Here is a 12,118-nt window from a genome sequence, read left to right as displayed (position 1 = left end):
GCACCGGTGGCGAAGAAAAAGGGCTCTCCCACCTCGGTCATTCTTTCAAGGCACGGTAGCGTAAGGGCGCCGACGTTGCCCGCCAACGAGCGGAAAATTATAAATAATGACGAGCCTATAGATTCACGCTCCATCTCGGATTCTCCTGATGTTTCGCCGTCTGACGACGCTGATGAGGACGAGCAGGAGGGATGAGAGGGTGTGGAAACGCCAAAGGAAAGATCCGCGCGAGAAGCGATGCAGTCGTTAAAGAAACGACGGATACGCTGACCGAGATCGAATATCTCTGTTGACGTGATACATTGCACGCTTTTGACGCAGGTCAAGATTAGAACCGTTTTCACAATCCTTACCTCAGAATAGCACGAATTAATGCGTCATTCATCCCGATTAATTATAGACACACGCTCGCGTCCGCGTAAGCTGATACTCGATGCAGCCGGACGTACCTGCAACACGGACGCTATCACATGCGCAGCAACGATTACCGTACTGTACAATGATCGCGACCCGTATCTCGGTTCGTTATAATCGGCGACGAGCGAGATAAACGTGGCCGCGACACCGGATGTATGGTGTGCACGCGTGTTGCATGTGCACAGATGCATTGCGGACGTCTGGCCACGTCGGCTGTGTTAGGGTGGCTTCCACGAACGTTCGACATCTCCTTAATGATGATCGGCTCGATGTATCACGGCGGATAATCGTCAGATCCGGCGCAAAGGAGGGACATTCGTTCTTCGTTGGTCCTTCGTTCTTTCTCGTTATCGCCTCGTACGTATGCGCGCATCGAGACGCACGTTGCATCGCTGGAAAGGCGTTGGGGATGCCACCATCGCGCCAATCCGATCCATCGCGATTGTGTACGGCGTCTTACTATCGAGCTCCCGTTACAATGCGCGCCCTTATCAAACGACAAATGCCTGCGGTTGCTGACACGGCCACAGTCGCCTTCCCGCGAAGCAGCTCTCATTATTTCGGCCGCATTATCGACTGACCTCAATGTCCCCCTCCTGGAACAGGCTCTCCTTCGCTCCGGTATATGCGTGATTCGTCGTAACGTAATCGGAGCCATGCGAGCGGACGCCATGAATGCACGGCCGAAGTGTTCAGCTCGTACTGCGCTTACATTTGTTATAAGTATATGTAAGTATATAGCGATGATATTGTACCGACCTAATCGTTCTACGTATCGTGACACGCAAATGCGTCCTGCGAGAGAGTGCTCGATATCGACGACGATTAAGGCTAATCAAAGATTATCTCATCGAGACCGAGATGCTTAATCGACGGACCGCACACCGGGACTGGCCGAGACCTATTTTCGGCTACTTATTTCGCCCTGTATCTCAATTGCGAGAGATTGAAATTTGTCGGGGAGCCCTTCGGTATCCTTTCAGGATGGCCCATCACGTTATCTGCGCGCATTCGATCGTTTTGTTCGTCTCGTGGTTTCGCTCGCCGAAGTTAGAATCGCTGCGCGAGCGGGCTAAGAGAGCCCTTTGAGGAGGGCTCGACGTGAAGAGGCAGGTAATTAAAAACATGGAAACCGAAGGACGCTTGTGATTTTGTCTCTCTCCCAAATTAGACGAATACACAGGGATAGCTTCACAGAGCACCGCGTACTGTTATCTCCCGAGGCATTCGCGGCGATCGGATACCGAGGGAGTACCTGAAGAGGTATTCGAAACTCTTGTAGGCAATGGGCGAGCGCCAAGGCGAAGCTGAATGGAACCGCGTCGCATCAAAAGACGCCGCCGCCACGATATAGGGTTACCGACTCCGCCGCAGGGGGACGGAGGGAGTCCACGTTATGCCTTCTAATAGTTTATATTGGGTTAGGACGTGGTCTCGCGCGAGCTTGCCTTTGCCAGGTTCCACGTACGTGGAACCCAGCGATCCTTGAACTATTTCTCTCAGGCGTACATCTAGCCGAACAGGTGCGGATACTTTCGCCCAAGCATCCAGCGATCGACAGTGAGAGATCTTATCGAAGGCGATCGTCCGAAATTTCTCGAGATTCGATTTCCTGCGAGCGCAACAACGGTGACGGGGACGAGGACGAGGGATGGAAAAAAGTCCCGGTTAAAGTAATTTCGTGCATTTGCGCGTCGTTTGCGTGTCATTTACGTGACACGGCGTGTACGATGTAAGAAACGTTGTCGTCCGTGCGATCGGCCGTGCGTTTAAACGACTCGAGCGTGTCCCCGCCTCGGCCTCAGGACGAATAAATTAAATCAGGCGAAAGAGAAGCGCGGGTCCTCTCTCGTGTCTTCGTGCCTTCGAGTGGTGTGTTAGAATGACGAATCCCTCCGGAGGATCGTCGGCCATTTAGATATCGATCTAGATGGAGGCCCACGGATTCAGTCCTATCGCGGGGAAATCTTAGACGACACGGACCCTCGATACAGTCCTCGGACGCCTTCGAGAGGCGTCGAGCATCATTCATGTGGAAAAAAATCGGAGATCGCGGCTTCTCTCTGTAATGCACGGTCTAACCTTCCATAATGCGCTGTAATTCGGCTCGGATGATACCGAGCGTAACGGTGACATCGGTTCCATGGTCTCTGCGTTGCTTATGATTATAATCCCGAGGAAGAAAGAGAGAAAGATTGCAACCTTCGTCTTTAGAAAAAGTTTGTGCATTCATACATTTGCATACATGATGTACTTTTTAAACATAAGATTTTTACTATTTTTCGCTGCATTTTCCATGACTAATTAGCCACATAGACCTAAATGTCATGGGACATCTCTCGAATCAGCTCTCTTAGAACGATATCCGTATCTTTTAAATATCAAAAAAGCAAGCTGTAGGTATCGCAGCTTGTTCGCGTAGATGCTTGCACGTCGAATCGCGAGAATAGGTAAATTCAGAAGGCGAGGGCCAGCAGGCGGGGAAAGAGGAAGCAAGGAAGAGAAAGCTACAGAACAGCTTTGTTACCTTGTTAGAAGCGTAGAAGGAAGACGATTGCGAGGGAGCATAAGAGGAGGAAGAAGAGGAGGAGATATTAGCGGAGACAAATAGCTCGGTGGGTTCGGTATGAGCGCGGGATCTCCACAATGCATGCGTGAGTGCACGAGTGTGCATATGTACGTGTGTGGCGGAAAGGGGGTATGACAGCCAAGCTCGTAGGTAAGGCCAGCACGAGCACACCTCGGCGAGCTATAACCGAATAACCGAATGAACGCAGTATGCTTGTACTTGGCTCATGGCAGCTACTACGAGAGTAAGCGGAGCTTAGTCCCCCGTATTAGCATATGAGCGCCTCCTAATTAACGCCCCGACCGCCGACGCGGTGCACGGCCCACGGGGGGTGGAAAGGTGAAAGGGCCGGGTAAGCATTAAATAATGTAAACCTCGAGCCCCGCCATTGTCTTACGCAAAGCCGTTCGTAAAACTCCGGTTAAGTCGGCGAATGGTTACCAGATCTCGACGCCGCGCCGCTCTAAAGGGGGGTCGTCGCGGCGCCTCCTTGGGGGATGCGCTCTGCGACGGAACAGACTAATTACTCGCGGGAATAAACGCGCCTGCGTCGCCTTCTCCTTTTGCGATCTCCAGATCAGAGGATTTTGCGAGTATCGAGAATTTTCCTCGGTAACTTCTCAACCGACTTTTTCTTTTCGTTGTCTCTGTTACCAGATCGTATCTTTCTTCGCATTCCGCCGTATTCTTCTTTCTTTCTTTCTCTTTCTCTCTCTGTCCCTTGCTCGTTCCGGACTTCCTGCATTTTTCAGATCCGCAACACGCGTGTGCGATCGTGCGCGACAGAAACACTCGAGAACAGGGATAAGCTGGTTAACGTGGTGCGTAATAAATATCGTTTCTGCCAGTTCTGACAGATAGCGTGTAACAACGGCAGCCGACACTAGAAGGCCCGATCGCACGATAAGGACTGGAAAACGTGACCGTGTAGCCGCGCCGCCGTATTCGCGGCCGGCAATAATTTCGCGCGCGGATTCCGCCGACCGGGGGAAAGAATGTAATCGATGCACGTTCAAGGCGTGCCGGTGCCACGCGGCGCCGAGCGTCGATTTTCAGTGAAACTCCGCAAGCACTCGCGAGCAGGGGCCGAGCTGATTCTCGCGAACTGGTCTGTTTCGCTCGACGGCACCGGCTCGACGGCGGCATATTGTCAGGCGATAAAACGAAGCTGGCGGAAAGCGGCGGGAATAAATTTATGAAGGGCCCGGGAAAGAGGGGGGAAGGGGAGAGCGGGGGCTGCATTCCGCGCGCGGCCTGCGCCCGACACGCTGAATTGTCGCTCTCATTAGCGACTCGCCCGAGCTTTCTTTCTCTGCTCCATCGTCTTCTTCTCTTCTCTTCTCTCCTTTTGTTCCTTCCGCTCTCTTCTCTTTTCTCTCTTTCTCTTTCTCTCCATTGGTACCTTTCTTTCCCGTCTTTCTGGGTGCATCCTTCTTGCGCCCCCTCGTCGACTCGACCGATTGATATGCGTCGCGCGGTCTTCCGAGTCCATTTCCAGAACCGCACTAATCTCGGCGGCTTTAATGAATTTTAATCGAGAGCGAGCACGGGGCCCATCCCGTCAAACGATCGGGCATGCGCCGCGAAGGACGATCACGATCCGTGCCAGAGAGGAGCCGGCTGTGTGTTAATTGGGATCCCGCTTTCTGTCCCTTTCTCTCTTTCTCCCCTGGCAAGCGAAGTATTATGTGGGCGTATACGCGACATCGTAAATGTCGTGCAACGTCGCGACAAGGTATAAAGAGGACGGAAACGCGAGGCGCATACCGCACCGAGAACACGTGCAGACCGCTTGATGCAGACGCGCTAACTCACGCGGATTCATTCACGCGCTTTTTAAATACCATGAGAAGACATTATCTTGCTTCTTCTCTTTCGAGCTGAAGTACAAACTTGAAATGTTTCAGAACCAGATGCGAACAAGCTTGAGTAATGAGAACAGACGTTGATACACTGAGAAAAGAAAGGCATATTTTTCCAGATATTTGGAAATGTTTCTCGCGATACTTTCTGCTGTTTGCGATGCTCATCCCGGAATTTAGCGCGATGGATTAGTCGGGAATATCTCACGTCTTCCGTTCGCGTGATAAAGCGAACGGGACAAACGCGCTGTGGAAGCATAAGAAAACCGAAGCAGCCAACTCGACACATTACGCTGCGAAGTAAGTTCATCGAAACTTGCGATCATACGATCGCGGCTTGCGCGCGCGGGAGATCGTAACTCTTTTCCGCGCGCATAAGTCAAGCCGGTGCTAATAGTTAACGACTTTCCGGCCAAATAGTTCGCCCGTATGTTACGTCGAATGTATGTGCGCAGCTGTACGTAGCAGGTCGAGAACCGTAGCGATAAAACTCTCGCTTCCCATAAGTTCGGGTGTTAATGCCGTTATGTATTCGGCGACTCATCGAGTAAATAGAGAGACCGGGTAGGCGCGGGTACGCGTATCGACGCGCGAGGGAGGCTTAACAGCGATTTAATAAATATCCTCGCGCGAAACTCCGCGGCGGATATTTCAAGCTGACGGGTATTAAGGCGAAAATTACGCGCGGATCTGAGCACGCGCCGCGAGCATCATCGTGATATCATGAAGAATCTATGATGTACCCTGCGATCGATTAATAAACCATCTTTCGTTCATGTTCTGAAATGTATGTGGGAATGGATAACGTAAAACTCTTGGTGTTTGAAGAAAATTCTATTCACAATAGTTTGCTGATCCATAGGTGCGTTTATAATATAATAGTAAAATAAAATATCACAATTAATATAAAGTAAGTGAAAGAGATTTGTCTTCAAAAGACAATGTCTCAAAGGCAGATATGATAATTAATATTATTACATAAGAAAAAAGTCGAGTCCAAAATAATCGTGACAGACCAATTGTTCGTTACTCAGATAACACGATGAGGACGTGTCCATCGGTATCTCCTCAAGATCACCGATTCGCGCTGGTTCGTCATCGAGGCGATGACACTCGAGCAGAGCGAGGGCCACTTTGCCATCCGGGAGTCGGCGTCCGCGTGCGTTTCCTTCGCGTCGTTAGTCGTACGAGCTGCGCATTCTTAATTGTACGCCACGACGACGTGTCGTCCGCCCCGTCGTTCCCGCCCGTCCATAAGTCCCGCTTAGGTGCCAGCACGCGTTAATGACGCGTGTATTAAAAAACGCGGCCGACTTAAAATAAACGGGCCTGCAGACGCGGTGATTGATGAGAGGACTCCTCGCTCCTGCTTCCCAGCCGGCAGCTCGATCTCTTTGCCACGGCAAGCCGAGACCGAGCACCTCCTCGCGTGGAACAAGCCGAGCTTGGTGCGCGAACAACGAACGAGGCAGGCGGTACACCGCGGCGATTTGTGCCGCGCTATTTGCACAGGCAGCTCGGCACGCGCTCTCAACAGCGAGACATCTAATCTCACGCGACAATGAGAGAGAAAGGAATAGAGAGAGAGAGAGAGAGAGAAATAGAGAGAAAAGCGGTTTATACAATATATTAGAACGGAGAGCTGTGTGCGGCTTTCTTGTTGCGACAGCCACACAATAACGGATACGCGATATTCCGATGAATAAACAGACGTGAAACGCTCCAAAGGCGGAGTTAAACGACGTAATTCGGCAACGCGGAGCGCGATCGCGATGGGAGGAAGTAATTCGAAAGCGACGACGAGATTTCCCAGGTTCGAAGAAACTTCGGCAGAGATACGTCTTAATTTGGACAATTCCCGAGAGAGTGTCACGCGCCGTTTATTTTTACGCGCGACGCCTCACCTTGCGCCTGCTCGCGCGGGAAAGAAATTCGTCGAGGCAGGACCGAGGTATCATCTGTTGGGATTTGTCGCGGCGCTACTTCGCGCCGGCACTTCCGGCGCTCGCAAGAGGCACAAATCCGTCAGCGTAACGATCTTGGTGACGCGTCGCTTCCTCTTCCCCGTGACGGCTAAGTGGCACGATGGCGAGAGCCCGCGCGTGCATGCCTTGTTCTTCGCGCACAATTATCCCGGATATTTTAACGAATCGCGTCTAATTATTTATTATTAATTGTCACTCGAACTCGAAACCCGCGGAATGTGACGCGAACCTGACCCACGGTCGATTATTCAAAATCCCGAAGAAGAAGTCAGCCGTGCGCACCGGTGCAAGCGTGTTTGTCTTACTAATTTGTAATATTAATCGTTCTCCCTGTGTGAGACTGACTCCCTCACTCCTCGATGCGCGTTATGATTTATACTCGGCGTGTCCGTCGAGATTGATTTATGTTTGTTTAAGGAATTCCTAAACATAAAGATAGACCGTAAACAAATTATGCGTAAGGATCGCTCGGCGAGGAAAGTGCCAAGCTCTTGATCGTGGCACTCGCTGTGTCACGCGGCGCGCATCACTGATCTCGGATTACCTCGTTGATCGCGATTTACCGTCGCGAATATCGACATAAATCAAGGGCTCGGCCGAGTCCCCGAGCTAAGCCCTAGCCCGACAATTAATCTGCGCGCGGTCGCGCCAAAGAACTCGACGATTTGTTTAAAGGTCCTGGGCGCAAGGCCCGCGCGTCAAGAACGGCGATGCATCATGCGCGGGGCGCGTAAGAAACGCGGACATCAAAGGCGGGAGTCTCGCCTTTGCGCGTCGTTTTTAGGCCGCCGGAATATCGCACGAGCACGGGCGCACGCGCGCGAGCGAGGTGACGCTGGGAAAATATCATAAATCCACTTTGACGCTTCGCGCCTCGACGCTGTTGTGACACCGCGCCGTCGTTCTCCCTCGCCCGCGCGATTCTCTCATAATAAACGTCACTTATTTATATGCCGATTCGGCCAACTGCTCGACGCCGGCGATTAGGGGGTCGGCCGCGCATACACCCGCTCGTTGGCGGTAACACGAGGGGGCGCGAGAAGGAAGATCGACGGTTACACGTGGAAAAATGCGATACGACCGTAAATCGCGGCGGCTCCGAAATACGGCGCACGTGGAGAGGAAACATTAATAGAACGGCCGTTAGTCACCCCCTCGTCAAGAAGTGGTGGGAGAGAGAGAACGATAGAGAAAGAGAGAGCACCCTCGACGGTGCTACTAATTACGTTACGATGTAGGGCCGGGATTGTGTCACAACAAACTTTAGAACAAACGCGCGCGGCCAATTGCACGCGGGGGTGTTGTAAAACTTCGGCTCAAGTACGAAATCTCTGAGAGTCCGCGCTCGACGGAAAACCAAACGATTGTCTACAGCTCTAACTGAAGCGCAATTGCGACGGCGTCGTTACGAAACATTGAATAAAATGAATTCGGGTGTACGAACGATCGCGATGTCCGGGAGAGACGTCGTCGTCTCGATTTCACGATCTCTCGGTAATAAAACACACGCAATCCGGCGAGAGAGCGAGTCACGACGAGCGAGATTCGAACGGGGACTTTTTCGGATGAGAACTCGGGGGCCGATACCGCCGCGGGGAGCCCGCTGGCGTAATTAACATTCGGCACGTTTAGCCGGGGTCCCCGACGAGCTTCTTGCCTCGGCGGGTCCGCTGCAAGTACCAGACGCTGATTAAGACGTGACCGCGGCGTGACACGCCGACAAACATCGAAACGGCGCGGTTCTGCTCGTGTGCATCCTCGCGAGGATGCGATGTCCTGTCTCCGGGGTCGATGACATTAGTGGAAACGATCGCGCGAGGCCAATATCCCATCGCGCACGCAACTTTGATGCTAATAGGAATCAAGGGATTGCTGGGCGCTGCCAGACACGAGAGCAGAACATCGCCAACGCGTGCTGTTTAAAATTACATTTAACGAGAATGAAACGCGTTTCTGTAAAATAATTTTTTGTTCGTAATTTTACTGAATCTCGATTCCGAAGCAAAATGAGAATTACGATGTAAATTTGTAGCAATCCAAGCAATAATGAATGTATTACGCGTCTCTCGCGTCTCAGCCGCAATCGTTGTCCGCATTTAGGCCAGTCACGACGAGGATCCATAAAGATTCCGTGGCGGCGATTAATCTCGCCCTCTCGCATTAATTGCGCGCTCGCGCACCGGGGAAAAAGCGCGGGGCCGCATCACGTTCGGCAATTTTATAAGCATTCTCGCACCAGTATCAATCATAACCTCGGACCGCGTTCGCGTTTTTGCCGGCATTCGCCCGCCAAAAAGTCCGTCATCGGCGGACACTGGAATGGCAGACGGAACGCCGGCGCGTCCATCTCCGGCTCGCAACGATTCTCGATTGACTCGTCATCCATCGGCGTTCCGGACGCCGACATGCGCGAAAGGACGGAGGATTCGGTTTTTGCCCGCGATCCCTGCACTAGTGTGCTTCGTGATCGCCATTCTGCATGTCGTATTAGTCCTCCAACAATCGTCGTCGTCGTCGTCGTCGTCGCCGGGACGGATCTCGACGGTCCCCTAATTAAATACAGTTTTTCATTCGCAGCGCCCCTCCCGAACAGGAGCGGATATTCATAGTCTGAAGCTCAGTTTTAGAGGGTTGATCAGAAGCGTAATCAGGGGGTGTGGATGGAATCATTGGAATATCATATTTTTCTCATGTTTCTTTCTATACTACTTGCTTCATTCCACGTATTCGGCAAAATAAATTCAATTTTAAGCAAATACATACATTTGTTGCGTATTTCTGGATTCCTTGAGCCAAAGTCCGAGGTCTGATTGAAGTTCACATAGATCCGCTCCTGATCAAGGGAGAAACGGGGGCGATCGCGAGGACTTGCGTTGTTTCGGCGAGCACGTTGCCTTCTCGGAAGGCAAACACATATAGTCGATATAATTAGTGGCGCGCGTGTCCATACTGCCGAAACTTTCGCTAGCCGCGCGTCGCGTTTCTCTGTTACACGAGCCAATGTGATTTGGGTTCGATGCGATTTGATCGCTTGCGCCCGGGTGGATTCGTACTCCGAGAAAAAGCAGCTGCGATCTGGTGCTACCACGATCCTACATCTGACGTACGGTGCGAGTTTGGAGAACATCAAGAAAAAAAATTTCAATGACTCTTTTCATTCTTCAGTGAAGGCGGACGGTATGACAACTATACGATGCGCAACGAGTTAAACGATAAAAAAATAATATGAATCCTCGGTAACGCAAGAAATAATTGTCGAATATTATTAATTTAATTATATTGGCAATTTTTCTATCATTAATTTACACGCACATTCTTAAATTGTGCAAGTGCGTGTCGATATATTATACTTTTCGTAGAAACGATGATGTTTAGCGCAGTTATCTGATCGTTTCTCAACGTTTTCTTCACGTTGTGGTACGATCGTGGCTAGTTTCATCAGCTCAGCAGAAACGCATCGCGTGTCATCTGACAAGTGTCGTAAATCGCGCGGGACAACGCGCGCGTCGACACCGCGACGCGCGTAATCCCGCAGACATCCGCGAGCGCCTCATATAGGAACATTAAGGTTTGGCCCGGGCGATTAAATAAGTCATATCGCAGCGTCTCCCTTAACGAAGCGCCGCGGCATCCTCTCGCGTCACGTCGGCGTCGTCTGTCGCAGTTGTCGACTGCCAGAGGAGCAGTTCTTTTTACCTTCCTTCCATCCCTTGTCCTTCCTTTTCCACGGTCTCTCCCGATTCGTCCTTTTGTTCCTTTCCTTGTGGGAGATGCAGTATTTATAAGTGGAGACGTGAATGTTGTGGCCGAAAGACAGAGGAAAAGAAAGAGAGCCGAGCATTTCGCAGCAAGCATTCTCCGCGATGGTGCTGGTGATACGCATGGTATCTTTCTCGTCTCTTCTCTTCTTCCTTTCTTTCGTATCTTCAGCAAAAGAGAGAGGAGAGTACGACACAGTTCTCGTCGCTCCCACGATGATACCCAGCTCCTCGGCACCCGGCTCCCTAAACTGTATCCGCTTTGACAGACCGGCGGCTGGCGTGAAAACGCTCGCCAATTAACCGGCGGTGAATTATGCACCGCCTCCCTCTCACTCATCCCCGCCAGTTTAGTAGGTGACTTACGTCGTACTTGCCAGCCAACAAGCCACGGACGAATTCGAGTACCTCGTTGAGCAGTGAACCTCCTCGCCCTCCCTTCCAACCCTTCATGTCGTGTCTCTGTTCTCGCTCTTCTTCTCTCCTCGTTTCTGTGGTTCTTCCGTTGTCTCTGGTACCCTCTTAGTCCTCCTCCGCCTGTCTTTCTTTCTCTCTCTCTTTCTTGCTTAAGGCTCGGTAGGTCGGTGCACAAAGCGGCTGCGGTGTCGCAAGCAGCCGGACATCCGGCACTCGCAGAGGCGACTCTTTGATGTCTTTGAGAACACGAATTCGTGGGATCGTACGCCGAATGAAATATCGCGATGTGCGTCGTCGTGCGTCGTGTCTTGGCCTTCCTCTCTTTCCTTCCCGTGCCCATCGTTGCAGTACCGCGTTGCAAACACGTTGCGCGATGCGTTGCCGTTAAAGTGGAAAGGATTACGGAGTCCACGAAGGATTCCGCCACAGACGGAAAATTATGGCTCGCTCTCTCTTTCTCTCTTCTTCTCTCTTTACCGACATGCGAATCTGGTGAGTCTGCAACTTTAAGGGAAGCAAAAGTCCCGAGCATTTGTGCCTTTATTTATACGCGCTTGCACGCACGCATGTACATTCGGCGGGAACGCTTTGTCGTGTCGCGAAGGAAGGAAAAACCGAAATTCCGCGAAGCTTAAACGCGATGTTAACGTCTCGTTCTCGGTGGCGAAAATTGAATTATCGTTACCGTAACTACCCGCAGATCTGCCGCGGTTTACCGTACACGTAAACGGCGGCAACGAGTCAGCGGACAAAATATACTGTCATACGTTTCAATATCCGCACCATTCACCGATATTACTTTTGTATATATCTCTGACACGGTGATAAATCTTACGAAAAGTACTAGTCCGACGTAGACCGCAAGTTCGACATTAACAATACACCGCCGCGAGGTGTTCCCTCGTAAAATTCGAATTTGTCCGCCAGTCGTTAGCTGAGAAATCCAAAAGCACCTTTCGCTCGCTGACTCCTGCTTCCTCTCGCTTGTTCTGCCTTTTCCTCTCTCTCTTTCTCTCTTCTCGTCGTCTCGCTGCCGTACGGAATATAATCTACACGGCCGTAGGACAATCTATCACCCGTACAACGAAAGTTTGACGCAGTGTCAAAACG

Source organism: Ooceraea biroi, chromosome 10, assembly GCF_003672135.1.
Source record: "Ooceraea biroi isolate clonal line C1 chromosome 10, Obir_v5.4, whole genome shotgun sequence".
In the NCBI taxonomy this organism is placed as follows: domain Eukaryota; kingdom Metazoa; phylum Arthropoda; class Insecta; order Hymenoptera; family Formicidae; genus Ooceraea; species Ooceraea biroi.
This window is presented reverse-complemented; position numbering follows the sequence as displayed.